The sequence below is a fragment of the Paramormyrops kingsleyae genome, chromosome 5, assembly GCF_048594095.1.
Source record: "Paramormyrops kingsleyae isolate MSU_618 chromosome 5, PKINGS_0.4, whole genome shotgun sequence".
Classification (NCBI taxonomy): domain Eukaryota; kingdom Metazoa; phylum Chordata; class Actinopteri; order Osteoglossiformes; family Mormyridae; genus Paramormyrops; species Paramormyrops kingsleyae.
Window position 1 is genome coordinate 30,550,585 of NC_132801.1, and position 27,355 is coordinate 30,577,939.

The 27,355-nt window shown below is 44.5% G+C and overlaps 1 protein-coding gene across 5 annotated transcripts in view; it reads left to right on the forward strand.

The window, feature by feature from the left end:
* Nucleotides 1-27,355, forward strand: part of sdk1b (sidekick cell adhesion molecule 1b) — a 302,231-nt gene that overhangs the window by 147,668 nt on the left and 127,208 nt on the right. The gene's annotated exons all lie outside the window — the stretch shown is intronic.

Genomic DNA, 27,355 nt, shown 5'->3' on the forward strand with positions numbered 1-27,355 from the left:
CTGTAAGTCCAAATTGTGTTCATTGGGCTCCCGTTTCCTGCCCGCAACATAATTTTTTTTTTCTGCGCGCCAATTCCGCCTACTACGACTTCTGGCCACTATTCCCACCGTGCAACAGCGTAGCGTGCGTACTCCCAGCATCCTAGTTCTTTGTACTTGCGTATACCCTTAAAATGATGTTGAATAACGACTTACGAACATTTCAAGTTACGAGCGGCCGTTTGGAACGTATCTCATTCGTAAGTAGAGGAGCGTCTTTGTATATATATATATATATATATATATATATATATATATATATATATATATATATACACACACACACACACACACACACACGTCTGAGAATTTGTTGGGAAGAGGAAGTTGAAATTACACCATATTACGAGGGGCTAATGTAAAAATTTAATGGGTGAGAAGGTCAGTAAAAAGCTGAGGGTGGAGGGGGGGCGGGGGGGCGGGGGGGTTGGTGGTGAATTTGCCAGCTCCACGTAAGCCGAGAGGTGACTGAGACAGGGCGGCGGATTCCTCGGTGTAAAGGGGCATGTCCAGGGAAAGCAGATGGCCAGTGCACTGGGAATACAAGAATGTGTACAAACTGCACCGCGGACCAATCAGAAGGGTGTCCTCCGTTTTCCTTTGGTAGATACAAGTCTCCCCGAGAGGCCGATTAGATCGCCTCCACTCTGCCAAGAATAGTATTGCACTGGAATAATGCAGGGCAGTGTGTCTGGCAGGAAAACACACTCAGATTATCTGTCTTTTAAGATACATAATTGCGGATCATAATCATGCAGCTCTTGTTTAGTGAAGTCAAGGTCAAGTTGGAACTAGATAAGCATAATGGTACGGCTTGTTTAAACGTGGCTGACAGTAGGCCTAGATAATGCAGTCCGATTCCGCAGGAAATTTCGGTTTGCCTCAAAGTATCTGACTCGAATAGAGATATCCCTCATGAGCAGACATTACTCTTTACAAACCGATAAAAGGGAGGGAGCCTTAGCCATATTGGGTGAAGCGAGGACTATTTAGACAGAAGACCTCATTTCTCCACTGTGGGAAGACTGTCTGCTTCTAGTGCATTTAAGTCTGACTCCCACAAGTGTGAATAAAGTAGCACCTGGGTCTGGATTTGGCCACTTCAGTTACTCCTCTTTTGAAAATGAAAGCCCAGATCAAAAGGCAGCGACTCCAACGAGGCACCGAGTTTATTCCTCAAACCCCAATCACTTCGAGGCCCCCCCTAGAGAGGCAAAAACATGCATCTCCCAAATAAACGTGTTTATTTAATATTTAGTGAAGTGACTGTTTGTGGCCAACAGGGGGCCTCATGGAAAAGCATGACTTGAGTGGGGGTAAAGACCGCCACTGCCTTCACTCAACATTGCTTCCAGGAAGGAGTGGTAGGGGTGGTTCCTGGTCACTCGTAAGGCAGCCTAAATCCAGTGGTCATCTTACTTCAGGTTTGATGCAAGCCTCAAGTGCTTTTCACAGAACCTTAGCAAGCATGAGAATCGGGTCCCTATTAAAAGGAACCGTGGAAGATACGCAGGGTGCTGGTCCAGGCCCGCGGTGCTCAGCCTAGCAGTGAAGCCACAGAAGGGGCTGCCGGAGATGAGGGGAAGCGATTCCATCATTTTTGCTTGGCAGCGCATTACCGCACGCCTGGACGTGATGTCACATCCTTAATTGGGTTTGCCGCAAAAGAGAAACAGTGCAGTGAGCTCAGCCAGATAAACGCGAGCGGCCAGGGGCGGCTTGGCTGCAGGACTGCGGGGGAATGTGCTGTACTTTATGAGTTATACAGGGTGATGAAACGAGCGGCCCCTGCAGACGCCTAGATTAAAAGTGAGCGATTGTGCTGCATGGGATCAATAGGCATTTCAGAGTAAGGTGAATGAGCAGCGATCAGTCTCAGCCTTCCACATGACGGCTCCTGCACTTAATTGTTTTGTGAGCCCGATAAACGCGGCAGACTTGACTTTGAATTAATCTCACTGGTCGTGGGTCTGTGCTTAGCCACTGCTTCAGCCGTGTGTTGGAAGCTGAAGCCCGTCGCTCCTTTCCACACACTGGGGGGAGGGGATGTTTGGCTCGTAGATCACATGACCTCCCCCAACAGTACACGACCCTGTAGACATGAGCTCCACCCCAGGATGAGTGGCAGAGGCGCGGTTCTGGAACAGGTCCTCTCCTGCCGGCATGCCGCGTTTCCCGGATTATGGTCGCCGCAGTGTATTAATCTGTGTCCAGTGAGACACGGGCCAGATGGCTGCGTACGTCCCCAGAGGGCTCTGTGATGATGACCGTGATGATGTGCTTTATGGACCTATTGATCCGGCAAACATCACTGTAGAAGCAGCCCCAACGCCCTGCGACGCGGCTCACTGCATGTGCCGTGCGACACGCTCAGCTGACACTATGCCGCGAGGCGGGCACTGGCTCTCCGCCCACTTACCGTCGGCCCACTGTCGTTTAAAATCGGCCACCTCTCTGCCAGTCTGCTGCTTGTGCTGGTTTCCGTTGGCACCACGATCCAGTACCGGATAAGCAGTGGGAAGTTGGGCACAAGGATGGTTCCCGCTGGTTTACAAGTATTAACAAGAGCTTTCAGAGGGTTCTGTTAATTATGTTCTTAGTTGACGTGATTTTGATAAGTCAGTTGTCTGAATCATTTGAGTATATTGTGAACAGTGTTTGGATCGTTTGTTATTCCTGTGTGCAGTGATCTTTTTGTCTGTTTTAAACAAAACTGCCGATAAATGATTTTATTTTTCATGTTCCCCTCTCGCCTCCCTTTAAAGTGTTTCTCCGATGAGCATCTCATTTCACTTTATCCTTTGCATGCCACTGCAAATTTGCCTCGTTTGAAATAAAACATTGTTTTATCTGAAGGAGTCACTCTGTGGTAATCAGTAAACCACTTCATGTACAAGAGATTTCACTTAATTCAAATGTCAGTATCTCTTCAGAGACTAAGGATTATTCAAAGTTATGTAAACTGCTTTTAATTATGAATTAATTATGTTTGGGGGCAAACTTCCACTGAGTTTTCAGAGGGGACGTCCACTTCCTGGGTTCAGGAGGCAGATGCTGGCTGGAATTATTTTAAGTTGAGCTGCTGGGGGACGGGGGTGGGTCATCTTCCCAAAGATTTTAAGCGCAGATTCTCTTGCCAGCTCCGATCACTATGACCACTTAGCGTGAGCATGCTGGGAAAAGGCTATTACTGTACGCGCGGTGGTTCTGTAGGCGTAGACGTGTTTAAAAATGCCTGCACGGTGATACCAATGTGAAGCTTCTCTTTTTGGCCGCGTCATTTATGCAATCGGTAGCGTTGGCTGTAGTTCTTGTTTGATTGCGTCTAAGAGGCTGAAAATGGCTAAAAACATCAAGGTCTGGAATTGTTCACTTTTTAAACCCGGACTGAATCGTTTAGTGAAAGATCTTTAATGATAGTACTGTTTAAGAGACAGCTGAGTGTTATATTTCACTAATGCATATTTGACACCAAGGTAAGACTTTTTTCAAGTGGGGACATACCTAGCCTGATGAGCTTTAGTGTAGTTGTGATTTCTGACTTAAAATGATAAGTTGGTGTCAGATATGGATTATAATTAATACAGTGCGAAGATGTGGACAAGCTATATGGTTGTTGGCTTAGTTTTTTGCCATTACATTGGCACTTGAGTGTATCTTTCAAATGAACCTGGAAAAATATACCTGGGGATTATGACAGTAACCTATTTTTCCTCATAGATATAGGCTAATAAGCTTTGTTGAGCCATCTGTTTCGGAGAAGCTAATTGACTTCTCCTCACGTTAAAAAGGTGGTTGTCAAATGAAGAAAAATGATATACGAGTGCAGCAGATTTCTTTCCAGAGAGCCGAGGGGAAAAGGATGAGAGCTGGGTAGGAGGTTCCTCGCCGGCATTATCAAAATTGGTAACCTGGGCCTGAACTTTGGGAGCAGATGCGATTCCTCCTGAGTGAGCACCGCGGGGCCGTCACTCAGTTACCGACGTTTTTATTTGCATGACCTGTTTCGATTCACCTTCCTCTCTCTCTTGCTTTTACGATGACGCCAGCCCTAGGGACCCCCCAAGGATATCACTCACAATGCCTGAGTGTCACATGACCGTCATTTACAGCAGGTTGATCATTTTAATTGCATAGTGTGTATGCAATGGGGAAAATAAAGTAAATGATTCATTTTGGTGCCTAGATGGTTTGTTGTCCAGTACAAAGACTCTTGACTATTAGAACAGACAGGTATTTAGCATTATTATTTTTGTTTATTATTATTACTGTTTTATTGCTTAGCTAGCTCTTGAATCGTTTTTGCATTTTTACATATTTTTTATTAGATCAATTCAAGTAAAGTACCCAGTTCAATGGCACAACAATCAGATTCTGCCTTGAAATGGTAACATTCATTACAAAGGCCTGTTTCTAATCTTCATGATGATTCAATAGAATCTTCATAGTGCAAGCAATTAGCCCAATCTTGAACTTGGGCATCTGAGTAACAAGCTGCCCACCCCTAACCCTACCTGCCTGTAATCGGGACAGCATCCATCGCTGTATCTGACGTGATAATGCCCAGCTCTGCTGACTCTCCCGTTGCCCTCATTGAGATGAGGGTGGCGTTTGCCTGAGATAGTGTCAAAGCCACCAGCATATCCAAGCCAAGTCGTCCCTGTGACCTGCCCCGCTCTCTGGAAGAACACACTATACTTTTATCTCTTGATGCTTAATTAGGCTTTTTGTGCTGACTTGGTAGAATGTTTTGATCCTAACAAAGCTGAAATCACTGCGCTCCCCTGTTGCGTTCAAACTTTTTTCCACATTAAAAGTTTCCTTATAATCCCTGTCAGCATCGTCAGTAAATGCGGCCGTTTGCTCCAAGCCCTTCGTAAGCATGGAGGCTGAGGGCATAACAGGAGGGGGCGGGCAGGCGGGCAGGCGTGCGGATGGGCGGATGGGCCCCCCCTACAGGGCTCCTGAATGGCATGGCTTCTTCCTACTCTTTCAGAGCCTGGTGTAAATCCATTGTTAAACGGCCCCTTTAATCTCCACAGCATGACTCGCTTATGTGGCACTTTATCAGAGGCTTTTAAAAAAAATCCCAGGATAACATTTCATATGCTCTAATCCAGTCACGGGTTTCCATGACATTTTCTAATGAATCCCGGAGATTTGTCGCCCGACATGCCTCTGTTGCCGAATCTGCCGTTTTGTGTTTTCTGTCAGAGTGGCTTCCTGTGACCCGCCGGCAGAGCGAGTTTGGGCCGGCAGGTCCGGGCGTTCTCCCGTGTGGCCAACGGTTCTGCAAATCTGCTTCGGACGTCGTATCAAATCTCTCCAGCCGTAATGGACTGAGAAAAGGATTCTTTGAGTCATATAATATATATATGACATGTTTTAGAGGCACCCTGTGCTGCCTGGGACCGGCTCCAGGTGCCCTGTGACCCTGCACTCCAAAGGGCTTCCAAGACAGATGGATGGATGGATGCCCTGCTACTTTGTGTAATATACTGTAGGTGGCAATATGCTTTTTTTTTTTTTTTGATTGTGAAGTTCATTTTCCACTGATATATGCAGTTTCTTTGTTGCTGTGGATCGGTTTACCTCTGTATATGCAATTTTTACTGACTTTTAATTTCTACTCTAATATCAACAATGTTGTTAAGATTGAGTTTAAGAGCTCAGAAAAGCTTTTTGCTGATTTTTCTTTATTTAGTTTCGCCAAGAAAAAATTTACAGCTGGCTGATTTATTACATTCTGTGCTGTCTTTCCTATAGACCTCATATAAATTACTTTTTTTTTTCTACCAAACTCTTTCTTAAACATTTACTACTGCACTGCCAAAATCAATCCTTCTTTAAATTGTTCTTTAGTCTTTAAAATGAACATTCTTCTGTCTGTTTTCGAAATTTCTTCCAAGCCTAGCAACAATTGGCATTTATGCCCAGTGAAAGGTCCAGTTAAAAAACAAGAATGACAGCGACCAAAAATGTTGCGTCGTTACCCATAGTTGGTTTCTGACTGCGGTCAGCTAGGGGACCCGCTGTCCCTCCCAGCTGTAAACAGCAACATTTGATACCATAGGACTCTGCATGGGTTTGTTAAGGAAACCTTCTCTCTCTGACTTGGATTTCCCTTCACTTTGCCAGTTGTGCCCTGACCTACATGCTGGTAAGCCACCACACTCCCCTCTCCTCTGATTCATGTGTGTGAGCTAAATCTCTCACACTAATACTTTACATTCTTCTGTGTTTTGCAGCAGCCATTTAAGATTTGAGGTGAAGGACCGAATGTACTCGATGTTGTAAACATAAGGAACTCCACAGCTATCTCTAGACGTTTACGGGCATGTATCGTCTGCCCCGCTGGAAGATAAACGCTGCTTTGTTCGGCTGGCGCGGCTCGGCTGATTAGCGTCTCACTGTTTTGGTTGGAACACCTGCTCCGGTGCGGCCATGTTTTGGCGATCTGTTTACGGTACGTGAAGGCGACAGGATCCGGCAGGCCGCGCACGCCGCCGGTTTCTCTCATTCGCGGCACCTCTTGGGAACGGCATTCTGCCGGCTTCCCAGATGCGGTGGCATCGCCAGGGAGAGCTGGGAATAGCTGACGTGTGGAATCATTTCTATCTGGCTGGCACGCTCTCCGTAAAACCCTCCCAGCATCCTCTTCTTGGCTGCAGCGGGTGTCTCCCGTTCATCCTGGAAGCCAGATACCTGGCGTGAATCGATCTGTGTTCATCCCTGATGGGCATCGCTGGGGTGTTCCAGTCACGGAGCTACAAGGCGCAGATACCATCAGATGTGGTTGGGGGGGAAGGGGTGGGGGGAGCCTGCTACATGAAATGTCCCTCTGCTGTCCACTTGAGGCACGTTTTATTAGTCCTGCTCTTCACCTTAGGGGAAAGTGCTTTCACAGTCACATCTTGCCTCGCTGTATTTCAGCCTCTGGCCCATGTTTGCTCTCCAGTCTGGTTTCCTTAACTGCCACCTGGGGGTCAGCATGCTCTTGTCCATTGAAGGAGTTGTGCTGGAGAAGGGCAACTTGCACCCGTCTCTCCATCCCTGCGGAAGGTTTCTTTTACTCCAGAAGCCTTTTTTTTTTTTCTTTTTTGCTATTTAGTCCCAAGAAGTCATTTCTGTGTTGCCCATTTTAAGGTGCTGGGCGGCTCTGATGGCCCCTTAGGAAGTAAATTACAGAGAGCCGTCATCAGTCATTCCTTGTGTCCACAGGGAGGGTCTGTGCTCCCTATAGGTCTCTGTTCACATTCATCTTCCTCTGCTACCCTCACTCTTAAATAAATTACCCTATTGTCACCACGGGAGGTGGCGTCCTGGGACCCGTGTGACTGTAGTTAGCGCCGGGGAAGGCCTTTCTTCAGACTACTGTAAACAGGTTTCCGCAGCGGCGGCTCCCGCTAAGGAAATTTTCTCGGCAGCGGTTTCTTAAATTCGCATTCATTAAATGATTGCCGGCACCCGGTGGACTCCGGGGGCACCTATTTAATAGCTGAGGGCTGGCGCCGCACGTCTGCCGCGAATGCGGCGCGGGCCCGGCAAGTCACAATCAGCCGTGAAAGGAGCCGGCGTGCCGAGTGACCGCGGCGTCCTGCCGCACCATTTACACGTCCGAGGGCAATATAATTGGTTACAGGCCTCGGTACTGTATAGGAAAGCGAATCAGAGGTTCCCAGGCCTGGTGGTTCCAGCGCCTCTGTAAGGGGAAAAACAAAGATGCATAATTAAGCCCCGGCGCGCTCTGAAGGAGAGCTCAAGCAGAAGGACCTTCAGAAACACCTTCTCCCTGGCTGTTGGTCATGCATCTACACGCCGTGAGGTGTGGCGGTCTCCACGGGCAAAAACTATCTGCCCGACAGCACGACTGACAAACGGGCCAACTGCTAGTGTAGAAGGTGGATCTGTAGCCGGACGTTTATCTGCCGGAAATCACTAACCGGTAACATTGTTTGCCAAAGCCGGCCAACAAGTTACCTCAGCAGAAAGATGGAAAAAGTTCCTTAGAAAAATGATCTCATCTCATAGTGGTAAATTACTGCTCTGCGAAGGACAAACAACAACAAGCAGTCCAGAGCCTGGAGGATGAATATGTGTTTCCCTGAAAACAGCGTTTTTGTCAGAGAAGGTTGAATCCCCCTTGGGGGCAGGGAGGCGGGGGTGGGCAAATTCGGTGGACTCCTGGTGAATGAAATCTTATTGTGGGGTGAATTTGATTTAACATTCCTCTATCAGTTTATTGAGCAGCTCTGTGGAGGCGGCTGTGTCGGTTCAGTGCGACGAAATACGTGGTCAGTATGGCTAAAGGCTTTCCAGAAACTTCTAACGATGTCTGCATGAGTTGTGCCTATTATGTGCCTTTTGTATTCTCGGTGAGCGGCAAACGCTGTCCTCTTGGTGACACCTTCAGGGATGTCGTTGGTGATTTTTATTGGCTCTGTTTCTGCGCCCAGCCAAATGGGTTTTATGTGACACAAATCGACGGGGTCATCAGCACCGGCGTGGCCCTATAGTGTTACGTCAGGGCCTCCATTGGGATGATTTCAGCCATCTCTGTGTATATCGCCTGTCTCACTTCACCCAGTGGGACTCAGTAGTGACAGAGAGCCCTTTAATGTAACGCCTTCCTTTGCTGGGCTGATGTCATGCGGCGAGGAGCCTGTATCCTCCTCGCGTTGTAGAGTGACAGCAGCACGTGGGCTAACTCACACCGATCTGCTCCAAGGATCTGAGATGAAGCTCTCCGATCCTGACACATGGAAACGCCCAGGCCGGATGTAGGGGCGGGGCACAGCCCTGTCATTCCCGAGGCCTGACGGGGGGGGGGGGGCACTGATTACTCTGCCCTCTGAGACGAGAAGAAAAATAACCGGCCCATTAACAAGATGAAGTGAGGAAAAATCTTCCAGGAATAGCCTGTTTTTGTCATTGTCATTAGTCACCTGGGTGCTAATTCACAGAGGGGGCTTGAGAGCCAGGATTATATGAAGTGATCTGATTTGAGTGCATCGAGTTTAGACAATCAGAGGATCTGCATTTCTGTAAATCTGGCAACTTCGACCAACATGATCCTCTTTGGTGATACACACCAATCAGCCACAACAATAACATTGTCTGGCTTACAGTGTAGATGCCCCGCGCGCCTGACCCATCAAGGCATGGACTCCACAAGACCTCTGAAGGTGTCCTGTGGTATCTGGCACCAAGACATTAGCAGCAGATCCTTTAAGTCCTAAGTAAGCTGTGAGGTGGAGCCTCCATGGATCAGACTTGTTTGTCCAGCAGATCCTACAGATGCTCAGTGAGATTGAGATCTGCGGAATTTGGAGGCCAAGTCAACACCTTGAACTCTTTTTCATGTTCCTCAAACCATTCCTGAACAATTTTTGCAGTGTGGCAGGATGTCTTATCCTGCTGAAAGAGGCCACTGCCATTGGAGATTTCCATTGTCATGAAGGGGTGAACTTGAGCTGCAACAGTCTTTAGGTAGGTGGCACGTGTCAAAGTAACATCCACATGAATGCCAGAACCCAAGGTTCCCCAGCAGAACATCACACTGCCTCTGCCAGCTTGCCTTCTTCCCCCATAGTGGTTCCTGGTGCCATCTCTCCCCCGAGTAAACGACGGACATGAACCCAGCTGTCCACATGATGTAACAAAAAATATGACTCATCAGACCAGGCCACCTTCTTCCATTGCTCCATGGTACAGTTCTGAAGCTCATGTGCCCCTTGAGGGTACTTTCCACAGAAGACAGGGGTCAGTAGGAGCACTCTGACCAGTCTGTGTCTATGCAGCCCCATATTCAGCAAGCTGCAAAGCACTGTGTGCTCTTACACCTTTCTGTCATAGCCAGCATTAACTTTTTTAGCAGTTTTTGCTATAGTAGCTCTCCTATGGGATCGGGCCAGACAGACTAGCCTTTTCTCCCCATGCGCATCAATAAGCATTGGGCACCCATGACCTTGTCGCCGGTTCACCAGTTGGCCTTCCTTGGACCACTTTTGGTAGGTATTGACCACTGCATACCCAGAAGACCCCACAAGACCTGCCTTTTTGGTAATGCTCTGACCCAGTCATCAAGCCATCACAGTTTGGTCTTTGTCAGAGTCGCTCAGATCCTTACACTTGTCCATTTTTCCTGCTTCTAACACATCACATTCAAGAACTGACAGTTCACTAGTCTAATATATAATGGCACCCATGACAGGTGCCATTTTAATGAGATAATCAATGTTATTCACTTCACCTGTCCGTGGTTTTAATGATATGGCTGATCAGTGTATTCGCTATATAGAGTTTAGCCTCAAAAGAGCCACATTTATTAAAATGCTGGGAAATGCTCTTGGTTTTGTATGTCGCATATATTTAATGCCCAGTCATTAACTGATTGGTACAGTTTATAAATGACCCATTTAATTATCCTGCAGAAGTGACACATTTCATTGATGCCATAGGCAGTGCCGTGGCTCAGTGGGTACCTCTATTGCCTCGAACCTCTTGAATCCTGCCACTGCTGTGTGGGTGTCTGGTTTGCACGCTTTCCCTGTGTTTCCCTGTGTTGTGTGGGATAATTGGTGTTTCTGAATTGTTCGTTTTATGTGTGTGTGTGTGTGAGCAGGTATACCTTACCTTATGGGGACACAATGTCTCTACAACGTGATGAATACCCCTTTTTTAAAACTCAATTTAATAAAAATCTGTGACTGCAATGAAAAAACTAAAAATGCAAAAACTCTTGTATTTTGCTTGGTTACTTATGGTTATGGGTATGGTTAGGGCTGGGTAGGGGTTAAGGTTATCTTAGTTAGCGTTAGCATTTTTGCCATAGAAATGAATAAGCGGTCCCCATAAAGATATGTTTATCCGACGTGCGTGTGTGTGTGTTTGTGTGCGTGTGTTTGGTGCAATGGACCGACATCCTGTTCTGGGTGCATCTGCCTTGTGCCTTATGCCTTGTGCCCTGTGTTGGCTGGGTTCCAGGCCCTCCGTGAACCTGACCTAGATGGATGAATGGATGGATGGATAGATGGATGGAAGGATACTGCCACAGCAGTCTTTTTTCTGATTAAACCACAAATGATCATTTCTTTGCTTGGCGGTTAAAGCATTCCTCAGGTGTACATGCTTCTTTTTCTCCTCTAAAAGTGCTTTTAATATTAATAGGCAGATGATACACCCAGCAGTAAAACAGCAAATTTGATTGCCTTTCCAATCCGTACAGGCAAGACCAGCCGCATATTGCAGAAAGGAGTCATGCTTTTGTTCGCAATGAAAGGGGCGACTTTCTGAGCCGCCAAAAAGTATATTTATGGACAACGTGATGGAATGATGCCCTGGATTGAGCTGTAAGCAGTGGGATCAGCTGATATTAGTGCTGTAAATGCACAGAGGCACAGCTCCTCATGAATGTTGGCACATGCATCCGTCTGCAGGCAGCTTCCCTGGGCTTCACCTATCCCCCCCCCCCCACCACCACCCCCCCACCATTAATTTTAAAGATGCACATCCTGTCTATTTTTATCAGGCTGAAATATGTTTACAGCTTTTGTCCATTTCAGTTTCGCAGTCGTCTTTGGAACCGATTGCCGATGCTCTCGTGTAACTCTCATGCAAATTTTATGCAGAGCAGCAGGCAGGCAGAGCGGGGAATGCGAGCAGCGGTCACGATGCGCATGCAGCGCTGCCGGGATCAGCGCTGCCGGGATCAGCGTGTGGGACGCTGGGTACGGGGAAGCTTTGCTTCACTGCGGGTCATGCTGTTACTCTGCTTCACGGGGGAAAAAAAACATGCATATGTTTGTGTCCCCTGTAGACCTAATGCTGTTTCACACCAGAAATAAAATCTCTGCACAAGTAGGAGTGTCTATCGATCAACTGTAAACACTGCATGCCAGATCCCCAGGAAAGACCCCGTCTGACCCATGTGCTGCCTTTCTATGTGAACTTTTACCTGTATTTGTTGATGTGTTACCTTCTGGCATTTTGGCCTCCTTATGATTGGGCCTATAGAACTTGTGTATTTGTTTACCCCAAACCCGAAATGCACATCAATATGAACATTTCACCTTAGTGATGGACGGTCTTTTTAAAGCCCCCGTCATTGTTTGCTACCTATATTGCAAAGCCAGTTAAGGTCTAGTGCTTTCATAACCCAGAACGATACCATCTGGACCTAAATATGTAAACAGGCATGTTTTTGGGGGTTTTTTTCTGTCTCCTGGATTTGTGCATTTTTGCTATTATTTACTGTAGACATGTTATCTGGCTTTTAAAAAATGAATCCGGATTTTAAAATAATTTATCATCTGTGCACAGATTTGGCTGCCCCCTGCTTCCATATGAGTTTGCGTGTGTGTGTGCTTCATAAAGACCCAAGACAGACGAGCTGCCAGACTTGGTGCATTTGTGAAAAAGACTGCTTGTTGGCTAGTCCTAACACTAAGTGGATGTTTGAAATAGCTGGTTTAGTATCTGGCACAAGTCACATTTTTAATTAAATGAGTACAATATCGTAGCATCTGAATTATAGACACCGATTATCTACAGTAATCACGTGCAGGTGATAAAAATCTAACTCTGCCCAGAGAAGACACTCCGCTGAATGCCTGTTTCTCTGAATCACTGAATGAATTTAAGTCCTGCTCTTTGTATAAATTCCAAATCATTCCCACTATGTGTAAAAATGAAAGGTAGCATTTAACAGCAAATCACCTTGGCTGATCTTATAGCATTTTGTTGACTGTTTCCATAAAATGTATTTTTTGAGAAGACGTCCCTAGCGGTCTCGGGATGTGGGCGATCGTCATTCACGGTGACCCTTTGCTTGTGTGTCCATCAGTACCCGTAACCCATTTTGTTTTCACAGTCACCCTCTTTCATGTCGGACCTGCCATGAGGTGCACACATGCACTTTGCCGTCATATTTTTTTTTCTTTCCACCTTTGAAATGGCGATTTTACGTTGTTTTTTTTCCCCTTTTTTTGCCGTCCCCCTTGAAAAGCCAATTTCACATTTCTTTATTCTGAAGGCCTTTTGTTGTCCTGTTTTCCCCCTGCTTCTGCCCGTCCCTGAAAAGAGACTCTTTAAAGCCCATGTCGGCTCTGAACTCCCTGTGTCACGTGAAGATCCTATCAGAATCCCTTGCTGGCAATGCAGCACCATAGATTACAAGAGGGAACTAGAAAATGTATTACTAACAGAAAGCATGAGAGAGCTTCTACAGCTAGGCTTAATTCTCAGAATAATAAATAAATATATCAGTATACCACTGAAGTCACTTAAAGTCTAAGGTGTTACTCTGTAAATCAAAACAGGTTGGGTACTGGAAGACGACAAGAAAACCGCATCTTTTACAATTGTTTACTCATACCGCAGATCATTCTTCCGTAATATTATATTAGTTCAGAATATACTGGAATAAATGAGTCCTTCATGTAAGTTAACATGAAGTAGCTAGCTATCACATGAATAAGAAAGTGCACCTTACAGTTTGGCAGGCTTTTACCCTGGTTTTCAGATGTAAGAAACGTGACAGAAAAACAGTTTTTCTAATCATGTTTAACTCCAATGACGTAGCACCTGTCAGAGATATGCATGAGCTGAGCATGAATCTTCAGGTATGTAAGTGATTATGAAAAAGTCATATCTCTATGTTTAGTGTATGCATCCTGCTGAGCTGCTAACGCAGTACACGTGCTTATTTTCAGCAGATATTCTTAATGGGGCCTTTTGCTAAATAACCTGTTATTTCCAGACATATTTGTAAACGAGCAAATTTATAAACACATTACTGTTGCCCTAGGGGGTGTTGGCAATTTTTCCATTAGTGGTTCTGTTTTTATTCTAGGACTCTATAAGAGCATATGCAGACCTCTTAGCATCCTGCCATATCTTGAAAATTAGAGGTCTATTGTTTGTCTGAGACGTTAATCTGAGGAAATTGCTGCTTATTAGGCTTTGCCGTCTTAAGTACCTTTGGGAACGGGTTTTCTGCTTAAAAGGAAGATCTTTACGTTTCTATAGCTACCTCATTCAGTCATAATCATTCATCTTTTGCTTTCGGTAGCATTTTAGTGTCCATCTTCGATCATCTTTTTAATAATGCTTGTCTGTTTTTTCCAGCTCTTGTTCATACAATATTCCAAGGCTAACCTGTGCCAGCTACGATTATGGCTTGTTTGTTGGTGTGGCCATCCTGTAGTCAGTGTGGACCCCAATGCCCCACTGCAATGATGGGGACGCTGTGCTGTAAAAATGCTGCTGTCCATTGGATGAGGTGTAAAAACTGAGGTCCTGACTATCCAAGGTCATAAACGATTCCTGGGCACCTTTCAAAAGAATAGGGGTGGGTCCCCAATGCCCTGACTAAATTGCCCACTGTGGCCCTTTAAAATCTGGTAATCTTGTAATCATCCCCTGTACATGTATCTAACTGGTGAATTCTCTCCTGCTCCTTCACCACCTTAGCTACTGTATGGTGAGCGTACTGGTCCAGAATGGCTCAGTGTGGGGGCTACACAGTGGTGCTGGTTGAAGTGGCTCCCCATTGCTTCTGTAAAGCACTTTCGGTGTTTTGAAAAAGTGCTATATAAATGCAGCATTCATTCATTCATTCATTCATTCATTCAAACTTTAAGTATTGCAGTAGTGCTCTTATGAGTACTGAGCGCAATTAGTCACTTGTGCTGCAAAATGAGCGTCTTTGCGCTTGTCCTTTATGGGAAGTTTCTGGGCCTCAATCCAGAGTCCCTGCAGTTGGGAGTCTCAGATAAGCTATGTCACACCTTCCTGGCCACCTTTGAATTTATTGCGTTTGACATTCTTGCATATAATTATCCATTACACCTGCTGTCTCCCCTCCTCATAGATGCTGGGCTCTTTTCCAGATCCCCTGCCTCACCGCTTCGTCCGCCCTCACTTCTCCTGCAGGGCCTGACCTCTCCGCCTCCCAGGGGCCCCGGGGCCGGTCTGCGGTCTGGGGACCCCTGCGTTAGTAATACGTCCACATTGTCTTTTTGTAGAGAAGTTCAAATTTCTCCTGTACGCCACATCACTTCTGCTATTTAGCATGAAAGGCCTGCAGGTAATTATATAGGGAAAAGTCTCAGTGCTCCAAGCGACACTGAGTGCTGCATTAGTACAAAGAGGCTCAGAAAGGGTCTCTAATAGACATCAGCACAATGGCTTTAATGAGCTGAAGTACTCAAACTTTTCCTTAAATGCTAAGAAGGGTTGAAATGCTTAACGGCATGAACTTTGTACCTTAACCGTTATGAGAACATCATTGTTTTCTTGGATATCTGAGATTTTTTGACATTTCTGCGCAATAATGTCTAAAATTTACCTAAATTATTACATAATATATTAGATATGTTGCATTTCTACAACTTTAGTGAAATTTCTGCTTATGTACGACATATACATGCCTACATCTAACATAATCATCCAACCATCAGGCAAATAACTGTTTTCACCAAAGTCTTTGTAAGAGGGACAAACATCCCCATCTTTTCTTTGTCAGTTCTAGATGTCCAACAGTGAGATTTAGCAGAAACGGCCTTAATTGCGAGATAATCAGGCTTTTAACTACCTGTCTTGCTGACAGATCGATCATTAGCGGAGCCCCTAATTCTGCCCGACGGTGTATGCCGCTCCTGTCAGCCGTTTGCGCAGACATCGCCTGGCTCTCGCGCTTCTCTGCTCAAACACATTGATTTTCTTCAGCCTGGTATCATAAACAGCTGTCAATGAGGGTCCCTGTCGGTGATTGCTTACATGCCCGTGGAGACGATCAATCTAATTTATGTTTAGAAGACAATGTCTAAATTGCATGGTTTGTTCTATCCCAGTGCTGTGACTCTTTTGCTTCAAAGATTATTTGAAATGTGATTGCAGTTCTTCCGTTTCTATGGATCAGAATCGCAAAGTATGATTTAGTAATACAAACCATAATGTTTTTCCATAAAAACTGGATGTATGTCTGGTTGGAAATTGATGTAAGATGTATGGTTGTTTATTTCTTTCAATGCTTTGACTTTGTTTACTTAAATAGCTGTTATTTAGGAACTGTGTAGAACAATAGATAAAGAATTGCTTTGAATGAAATATAATATGAAATTTGATTTGTTCATTTGCTCGACTCACCAGTTTAGCTACTCAGAAATTGAGGAAAGTGTTGTGACAGTCAGGCGGTAGCCGCGTGTGGGAATAAGTGGCAGCCTGAAGTTATGATGGCGGCGGAGGGGCTCGGCCGGCTGTAGTGTCGCCGTGCCCCCCCAGGCTCAGAGTCCGAATGCTGCCGCTGCTCGTCGTTAGTATGCGCACTCTCCCCGGGTTTTGTTCGCGGGTTTCCTCCCATGGAACTCCTGCTTCCTCCCACAGTCTAAAGATGAGCAGTTAGCCGAATCATATATGTATCCTTTGATGGACTAACGTCCAGCCCAGGGTATCTCTGCCTTATTATTGGCTACAGTAATAATAAAAATAACTAGACAAGCCTACGGTGCTGTACTGTACCTGCAGCCGACGAACTGCTGAAGCCGCGCAATGTTTTCATGAAAGTCACAAAGTAACACGTACATTCGTTATTACGAACCATCGTATTTAACCGAATTTTTTTATACAATAGGCGTGATGGCAGTCCATTCGTAAGTACGACGTTCTTAAGCTGGGGACGCCTCCCTGGAGCAGTAGCAGGGAAGACGGATGTGTGAGCACATGAAGGTTTTGTTAGTCTGTGTGTACATTTGCTGCTGAAACCTCTGAAACCAGAGGGTAATTTAAATGGCACCAGGGTACATTATCCCAGCTCCGTTTGAGTTAAACACATGCCACAGTGGGTTGAATGAATCGCCGGTACAACATGCCGCACCGAGCCGGCTGTTATCGTGTGGTGCTTCCTTCAATTTAGAGCAGCGTCTGACTGGTTCTCCCCGACTTTTGACCTTTCAGATATTTTTGTGATTTGTTTCATAAAATGCAGTAAATGTCTTGCAATATGACGGCTTACATGTTGTTTCCAGTGTCTCTATTTAAAGGAGCAAATATAACATTTAAAAATACAAATCTGCTTGCTTTACCCTTTATTTAATGAATGCAGACTTTTAACTGGGACACTGACCTTTGGTCAGTTTTTCCGTCAGTTTGCCATCACTGTTTTCGGGTGTTGCATTATTCAGTGCAGGATCTCACTGTGTACTCATATATTTTGTATTCATACATATTAAGCATTGAAGTTAAGTTTTTAATCCTGAAATACATTATTCACTTTAATTGTCATTTGGGTTAGAAAATATTCTCGATTGAGTATATAAGATATTCTGTTTTTGTGTCCCATAAGGCAGTAGATGGAGTGAGGTAGTGCATTTTCATATCTCAAAATGAAAATGCACTATGCACTCCAATGACATAAATGACTGGTGTACATGTGGGAACACAGTGCCATGATTTGCTTAAGTCTGCCATCCAAACTAGTACCACAGTCATGAAAGTAGGTCTACAGAGGCGCTAATTCTGTACCGTGATGGATAAACCATATCAACAAAGAACACAAATCATAATTAAAATTAAAGGTCAGCTTCTGTTTAGCATCCAGTTAAAATTACATTCAGCATTTAATTAAATTACATATCCAGAAATATACAAATATTACACATCATAGCAAACCATTACTGCAGTCCACTGATGTGTAGATGTATAACAGGTTTAATAGGATAAAACACATTGCAATCACACACCTTGGGACTCTAATATAAGAAATAAACACTTTATATATTTGTAAATTGGTTCCATTACATAGAATCATGATTTTAGTGTTTTATTATTAAATCCCTAATTGCCATGTTTTCACTCTGCTTTGTATTCCCCGAACAGGGAATACATATGGTTCTGGGACCGGTGCACTGTCTCCTCAGACACTTTTTCATTTAAGAGGATAATGCAAACAAATTTTGACGGAATACTTTCAAACTAGGCAGAGGCGTTGTGCAGGTGACAAACTGGAAATGTGTACATTTTAAGACAAATCACAGTAAAATTGAAGCAGCCCTGCATAGTGGTAGCAAAGAAAAGGAATGTTTTGACACTTGATCTCGTTAAAGTGATAACTGGAGAATTAATTTTTTAGACAAATTGTATGGGTGAACTGGAAATGATCAAATTTTGAGACAGATTGTATCAAAACTGAAGCAATGCTGCTTAGTGGTAGCAAGGGGAAGGGTGATCGCAGATGGCATTTGACCTTGTGAATGTGATAAGTGAAAAAGTATTTGATGGATCTTATTGTTACTTCACAAAAACATTATTCGGATGATGATCTACACCAGCATTCATTTTGTGACAGATTTCCCCAAAAATATAGGGACAGCGCTATGTGGCAGCAAAAGAAGGAAACGGAGGCTCTTGAAGACACTTGGTCTTGTGAACACAGTAGCTGTAAAAGTATTTGATTGGTCTCTTTCAAAAATTGCAGGCATCGTATGGGTTAAGATCTGTAAGTGAACAAATCTTGTGGCAGATCTCACCAAAACTGAAGCAATGGCAGTTAGTGTCAGCAAACAGAAGGGTGTCTGCAGAAGACACTTGACCTTGTGAACAGGCTAACTCTGTTTGATTTTATTACTCTGTCTGATCTTTGATGGATCTTTTTACCATTTCACAAAAATATTATATGGATAAAAATCTACAGCTGAAGATCTAACACCTGACATGAATCACCCAGAAATTGAAGCAGCAGCACCAGGTGGCTATAGCGGACGGAAAGGGATGGTGCTGATGCCATTTTGTGAACAAAGTATTCTGTAGATCTTTTCCACACTTCCCAGTAACAATATGTAAGTCAGTGGCTATCAGACTATGGGGTGCGGGATGATTTTATGAATATTCTAAAATGATGCAAAGCATATAAAAGAACAGGCGCAGATCTGGTGAATCTGATTACATTGAGACAAGTCACACAAAGTTGGGCCAAAATAAGGATTTTTTGGAGTTGTGTGGAGATTGGGTGGTGTAGGCTTGGGTGATACTGTGGCTTGTTTTTGGTATGCTGTGGTATTTTGGTTCAGCAAAATTTATCGCTGGCAAACCAACCCCCACCACTTGGCAAAATTTATTGTGGGGGAATTTAATCATGTCAGTTGTCACTTTGGCCTAATTCTGCTCAGTGTTGTCACATGAAATAATAGGTGATCTGATGAGCCTTGTTAGACTGAGACAAGTAACACCAAGTTGGGCTTTGTGTTGTGATTTTTTTAAAATATTGTTTCTGTATCTAATTTGTAATTTTTTAATATCATGTGGTGGTGGTGTTCAGTGAAATTTAGGGGGGCTAGACATGGAGGTTTGGGGATGTGGGAGGAATTGGGATTAGATGGGACAGAGGCTGATCGGGCTGTCTGGGGAATACAATGTTGTGCTGATAGCATCTAGTAATATATTTCTGTTCTGAGCCATTTTCTTTCCTTAAATATATTCATTGTTGCGTTTGTTGAGCTCTTGTATATATTAAAGAACTTTTATCAGAATGAAAATGACACAAAACTTGTCTCAATCAATGAATTCAAAGAAACCCCAAAACAAAATCCTTAGGTAAAGTTATTCTTTAAAAAAATACAAGTAAAGGAAGCGTTGCATTTTTGGCAGTGCAGTGGTGTAATCTGCAGTAATGGTGCAGCACTGTAATTTGCATTAGTTCATAGTCAAACTTTAACGTCTAGTTACTGAGGACTACTGTCTAGCTGCCAGCTGCTGTTCTTTGTTTTTCGTCCCTCCCCTTGGATCATATTTAAACCTTTGCATGCTTGCAGACAGCTTGAGCACTTTCTTTACACTGAATCGCCAAGCTGCATATCTCAGCGTAAGCATCAAATAAGCAGTTAGGGTGGCAAATTTTCCAGTTCTTGGCTAGCTTCATCTGTAGGTTGCATTGAGGTCAACAAGTATTGGCATTATAGCCACTGTAAAGATAGAGAGTAGCAATACCAAATTTTAAGGAAACTTCTCCTGAGGCAGGATAACTGATGAGATGGTTGGTTGGTTGGTTGGTTTGGATGGATGGATGGATGAATGGATGGACAGACAGACGGACGGATGAATGGAGATCTGAAAATAATCTTAAAATACTTATTTAGCATAGATGATAGCATTTGAGAGTATTCATTATGGATGCTCCATGGCAGGAGAGGAGAGCTCACCAATGCCCCTTCTGACTGGCTATTGGCTGGAGAGGAGAGCCCACCAATGCCCCTTCTGACTGGCTATTGGCTGGAGAGGAAAGCCCACCAATGCCCCTTCTGACTGGCTATTGGCTGGAGAGGAGAGCCCACCAATGCCCCTTCTGACTGGCTATTGGCTGGAGAGGACACCCCACCAATGCCCCTTCTGACTGGCTATTGGCTGGAGAGGAGAGCCCACCAATGCCCCTTCTGACTGGCTATTGGCTGGAGAGGAGAGCCCACCAATGCCCCTTCTGACTGGCTATTGGCTGCAGTCCTGCTATTTCTGTCACTGCTGATATCCAGTTGGTCTTTGCACTCTTTTTAAGAACTTGCATTTCTTGCTTTTTTCTAATTAAAAATAAATATGACAGATTTGTCTTATATGAAATAGTTTTTTTCATGTCAGATTATATTTTGGAGATGTTTTTAATGTTATTAAGTATATTATTAAGGTTTTATACACACACACTCACACACACACACACACACAGACTGCTTAGTTTGAATAATGAAAGGAAGTACTTTTTATGCATTCCTGCTGGGTTAATCAACATTTGGCACTCTTAAAATGTATAAATAGCGTAATAAGTTTGAACAGTTGGTTTTAATGTATTTAGAAATTTTTATTTGTTTGGTTTTACATTGGTGCTGAGCTTGGAGATATGAATCGACAGTAAGTATTGGTTATCTCAGGTCATATCTTTATTATTCTTTATGAACTAAGTGAGCACTAATTGCTATGAGTCGGCCTATGAAATGAGTTCTAACAAAGCGCATGGTGACATAACTGTTCACAATCCGCAGTACGCCTACATTGTCAGCTTTTGTTGTGCTTACTGCTGAAATGCCGGATTAGTATTTTTTCCCAGTGAAACCAAATAACCTTTGACAGAGCCAGACAGAAACATACAAGTGACTCTCATTTCATCCCTCGAATTCCTATTCAAGGATCTATGAAGCAAAAAGTCACATTCGGGAGTTGAGCAATAGGAAAATACCATGTCAACACATTTTTGGAATATCAGTTAATGACTCTAGTTCCACTTCACATATTTTAGGCATAAAAGAAAATAGCGCCTTTGTCAGTAATATAAAATGGTTGTGCCCTGTTTGTTCCATTGAGAAAGCTTGTTCTTGATACTGTGCATGAGCCACGCTGCATGCGAGGCTGGTCAAGCTCCGGAGCGTGTAGAGGGCTGACTACCTTGGAGTGGACATTATATTGAAGCTGCCTGAAGGTGACTTCTTCTGTTAGTGGGATACAAATACATAACTGAGAAAAGTACCAAAAATCCACTTGATTTCAAAAACAAGAGGTCAGGAAATGGGATAGATCAACATCTGCTATCCTGCATAATCCCTCACACGGGTCTTAATTGTAGATGTTACCTTAAAAGCTACACAGTGCAGACCCCCCCCCCCCCCCCCCCCCCCCACACACACACACACACACAATCACGAACTGAATGTAACTGGTATACACTTAAGCAGTACTACTGTAGGAAATATTCGATTGAACGTCAGTGTACAGGTCACCCACACAAAAGTCAGTCAACGCAGAACAAATGCTAGCAAGTCAGCTGAACATTTATATCATGTTGCAGATCAAGCTGTGAAACTCGTAGCGAAACATGGTCAAAAAAAGCAGAATGAGCTGATTATCAAGACCTGTTTATTCACAATCTATTCACAATGTTTGGACCAGAGTCGGTAATTACTGCTACTTACTTAATTGTTGCTCTGCCACTCTGAAAAGCCAGTGTGTGGTAATTGGGAATACTCCTAAACATACACACACACACACACACACACAGACACACAGACAAACACACTAAGAGGTATCCATTAACGTACATCCGTCAGTGATGATGTAATTCATTCTTGAAGTATCTCGATCATTATGAGAGAGACATGAAATATACTGTTACTGCATGTGCAATATCACACGTATTTAACTAAACCTCTACAGTGGCGGTGTGATTGGATTGTTCGGGCTCTTGCTACATGCCACACTCATGGTAAAATACATCCGCTAACGTTCACTATGTCTGCTTCAGATGTCTCTCGACGAGTATCATGTGTGTGCTTGTAGGTGCTGCACACACAACAGCTAAATAACAATAAAAGAATGATCCCCCAATTATAAGTCTCGTGTTGACACTTTATTTTACAGTTTTTTCACCAGTCTCTGAAGCTCCTGTCATTTCATGGTGCGCCATTGTTATTAACTTTGATTCCCTGGTGTTAAATTCCAGTTTTACAGGCCCGTGTTGAGTCTGGATCGGCTACGGGCTCCCCTTTCATTATGTGGCGTATCAAACGGATGCTGCTGACAGCCCGCGAGCCGCCGTTGGCTAGATGCTGTGTGGAGGGAGCGGAGCCCTGCTTCTGGGCCCCTTCTTAGCCTCCAGCCTCTTTGTCCGGATCTGCTCTCGGGGTGTCGGCTGACTGCTCCAGCTGATGATTGCATATAACCATGCGGATGTGTGTATCATGTCAGCCGCTGTTGCATCATGGTCTAGAGTCTCGGCGAGCTGCCCTACGGTGGAACTCGATTCTTCTGGCCAGAATGGTTTCTGTGACGGCCCACACCCCTACCTCTTCTAATCGATAGTACACCTGTAAGCACAATGGCTACACCGGGACATATTTGGCTGAGTGGTTTGCTAGCGTTAACATGGGGAGGGGGGTGTTTTTTTTTTTGCCAAAGCTGATCGACAATTCAGGACTGTTGGCCTGTTTCCAGGATTCTTGGGATTGGATGAGGACAGACCTCATTTAAAGGTCTTTAAAACCCATATGCAGCAATTTTGTGCAGAGCGATTTTTGGTCTTCTAAAATAACATTACCATGAAATAAAAAAGTTACTAATGATCATAACCCTGCTAATAAATGATAATAGTAGTTATGAAATATGGGAGTATAATGGCTGTTAATAAAATGCTATTCTGTCTGGACTTGTTATATATTAAGTAAGATAAATTTGGTCTGGCTTATTTCCTTCTGTTTGTGCTTTTATTTATAAACACAAGAAGTCGTCTCTCAGTATTGTGACACAGACATACAGATAGGTACTTTATTAATTTTAGTGGAAATTGCACCACAATACACACATTTACTTAGTAAAAAGACATTTGTATAGTAATAAACAGTATTAAATAATAAACAGCAAAAAACAATAACAGAATCCTGACCTGCCTTACCTTCTCTTGGTCATTGTTTAGTGCCACCACAGGGTAGTTTGAGGACCAGGATGGAACATGACACACGTATGATAATCTGTGACATATGGTGTTAAGTCGACACACGGCAAGCTGCTTCCTATCCCCTGGCAAGTCAAATAAGCACCTACTTTCACTTTAGATCAATGTTGGGAATCTGTGGAATTTATCTGTGTTTTCCCTAAAATGATAGATGTGCAATCCATGGAAATAGCGTCTGTGTCTTTTCCCTTCCGCGTGCCATTACCCCTGCAAACTGCGTGATATTGCGGTTTCCCCGTGCTGGTAGTCTTGCACCTTCCGGAGCTTAATGGTCTGTCCTGCTAGTTATACTGCTGCGTGTGCAGGGGTGGAGGTGGCTGCCCGCAGCAGCTGCCTGCAGTTGTTGGGATCTTAAGGACCCCACGGCACTGTCAGGAGACCCTGCATGGGTTCTCATCCATCTGCCGACGTCTCTGCTTTGCATGAAAGCACATGAACATCTGGAAACATCTGGACCGCGAGCGTTCGAGAGCTTAAATGGGAACTGATGGAAACGCGTTAATAATCAAAACGACTCTTATATCCAAATGTTTTCTTAAATGTTCCCTCTGTCATTTATCAGTTGACAGAATGTTGCATTTATTGTAATTGGTGCTGCTTGTTGTGATTCACGTTTTATTGCCGCAGTTTTTATTGTGTTAGAATCCAGCTTTATTTCCTAGGACTGTGTCACCGGCGCCGAGCCTGACTGAGTCGGTGTATATGCTGGTGTTATCAGCTCTTTTTACAATTATAACAGTGTCTGTGTGGTGAGAGAAAGCTAATTTACTTTAATTAGGAATGAATTAGATAAATTAAGCGCTTAAGTAGAATGAAAACCTCGGTACAGCCTGACAGGAAGAGAAGCCGCTGGTCTGTGCGAAATGCGTTGCTGATATGCTGCATTAATTACTGCAGCACCTCAGGAACCCCCAAACTGTAATAGAGATGAGCTAATGATGACCTGAATGATGGCGGCTAAAACGATAACGGGATAATGTATCCGGGTAAGGAAGACATCAGTTAATTAATTACTTAATTTGATTAATTAATTGGTTGGTTGATCAGTAATCTATCCATTTTCTAACTGCTTATCCTGGTCGAGGTCACAGGGGGGCCTGGAGCCAATCACAGGCAGCACAGGTCACAGTGGGGCCTGGAGCCAATCACAGGCAGCACAGGGCGGAGATACAGCCTGGATGGGATGCCAGTCCATTGCAGAGCAGATACACAAACACACTATGGGCGTTTAAGAGATGTCAGTTTGCCTAACTGCATGTCAGTGGATTTCTGGGGGAAAGCAGCGTACCCAGCCTACATGACAAGGAGAGAACATGCAAACCCCACAAACTCAGAGCAGAGGCAGGACCTGAACCCTCAGCCCTGGAGGAGTGAGTCGTGGCGAATAGTGAATAACATAGTGAATAATGTATCTCTGCACTAAAGACTGTAATACAGTATGTATCTTCTTCAGGATCTGGGTATATTCTCAAAACGGAAGGGAGAAAAGGTTCACATTTCAGCAGGAAAGGCGGCCAAAGCAGCGGAGGAATGGTTACAAAAGAAAAGTGTAAACATCATACAGTGGCCAAGTCAAAGTGCAAAGCGCAATCCCACAGAGAAGCTGTGGCATTCTTTGAAAATTGCAGTCACAGCGACGTCTGGCCAACCTGAAGGACCTGGAGCAAGTCTGCCATGAAGAATGGGCAAACATCACTCCTGAAGAGAGTACAAAGCTGATAGCTACTTACCCCAAAAGTCTTACAGCTGTTATTGCAGCAAAGGGTGGTCTAACAAACACTAATGTGAGGGGCTGAATACTTTCGCAAGCAGCATTTTTCAGTTTTCGTTAAAAGATTTGCTGACAGATAATTCATTTTGATTTTGGAAACTTACTGTGAGACACTGTGAGGTTACTGACAGGGAGAATATGCATATGCGTCGGTTGTAATTCTGGAAAATCTGATAACTTTCAGGGAGGTTGAGTATTTGTTGCACGCCGCTGCTGCCGTATTTAGGTTATGTCGTCCAGCAGGGAGGACTGAGAAGTACTGTTTACTGACAACACCCTCTCTGCAAAACACGCTTTAAATCATGTCACCCTGGAGATGTCAGGGTGCACAGTGAAGCCTGTGATTATTCTGGGATGGAGGCTGAATGCCCTGTTGGCCGTGGCTTTCGGCCATAACGGGCACGGAAAATAACCGCCACCTCTTTACCTTCCGCAAACACTGCACCACTTGTGTGTGGAGCCCGGCCACCCCCTACCCCCCCCCCCCGCCCACGCCTGATTCTCACAGGGAATCTCCAACAGTCACTTGTCGGATCCCTGTCTACCTTCAGGTAGCCTAAATAAGTGTTTCTCCAACCAGTTCTCGGGGACCACCCAGACAGTCCACGTTTTTGCTCCCTCCCAATTCCCTGCCAGACAGCCCACATTTTTGCTCCCTTCCAACTCCATGGGAACTGGGAGAGAGCAAAAACGTGGACCGTCTGGGGGTCCCCAAGGACTGGTTTGAGAAACACTGGCCAAAATGACGGAGCAGTTTGATGCAATATGGAGGCCTCTTCAGACACAATTTTTTCCGGTATGTTTCCTGTGAAAGAAGGTTGGCAGGAGCCAGTAAGAGACAGCAAGAGGAAAAAGGCAGGGATGGCGCTCTGACAGTGACTGGACAGGGGTGCCCTGTGAAGGGCAGGACCGCCCTCACCCACAGTGCCGGTGTGAAGGCGCTCGCTGTTTGCACACAGACTGCGCTGCTCTGGTGTGGAGCCTGTGAAGGCCTCGTACTGAGCCCAGCAGGAAGAATGAAGGACAAAGAACGAGACTGCATTTTGCGATTCTGCTAAACAGACAACCAAAGCGGCTCAATCCTTTGGCAGTTATGCCGGCAGCGTTTAGCTAGCTTGTTCTTTTTGCGACAGACTTTCCGGGACTTTTAATCAATATCACGGCTATTGCCGATGTTTACAGCTAAAGGTAAATTTTGGAAAACACGCTAGGCTTTGCATATTGACCATAACGTTCTCATTTTTTGGTTCTTATCCTCTGTATGTTTACTTTAAAGTGTAAAACTCTTTTTCCTTAATTTATTATAATTTCTTAATTTATTTTCCTTAATTTCTTTCCATGATTGGTCACCTGAATTAGTTCTTTACACATTACGCGAGCGAGGATGCTGTTCAGAAACCCCAAAGCAGCTGGGTAAACAGAATGGATGTAAACAGTGTTTGTTTAGTCATGTGGGACTACACTCAACAGGTCCATTTTGGTTTGCTTAAATCCACCAGCTACACAGCAAGATGTTTTGAGGTAACTGTACCCTCATCCCTGTACAAACACGGTATGGAGACGGTTGGAGGGAACTGCATCCTGCATGGGGGCCGGCGAGCTGAGGGGCTGAGAGCTTGTTAAGGCAGCGCTGTGTGTACGCAGCCTGTTCCCGCAGTATGTCGAGTCCCTAAGAGGGGTGGGGGGTGGGGGCTTCAGATTTCAGCAGGAACGCTGCGTATGAATTAAGCAGCTACTAACGCGGGCGGTGTTTCGAGCGGGACGTACCTGCCAAATACAGAAGCTGCCATTACCATCGGACCCGTCATTCATGTTTAGAAAGAGGGTCCAGGTTTTCATTTCATTAAGGCATAAAGTTTGTCCGTCTTCCTCGGAGACTGTTATTGGCTCTGAATGATCTTACTATTAATCTGGTTAAATGAAATTTCTATCCGCCTAATCCAATTTCAGTAAAGGGAAAGATGGTAAAGCCACTGCAGATCACTGGTCATTCCGTAATTAAACTGATGGAAATGTCGGTGTTCTTCCCCGTGTTCTTCCCCGTGCCATGGCCGCCGGGGTCA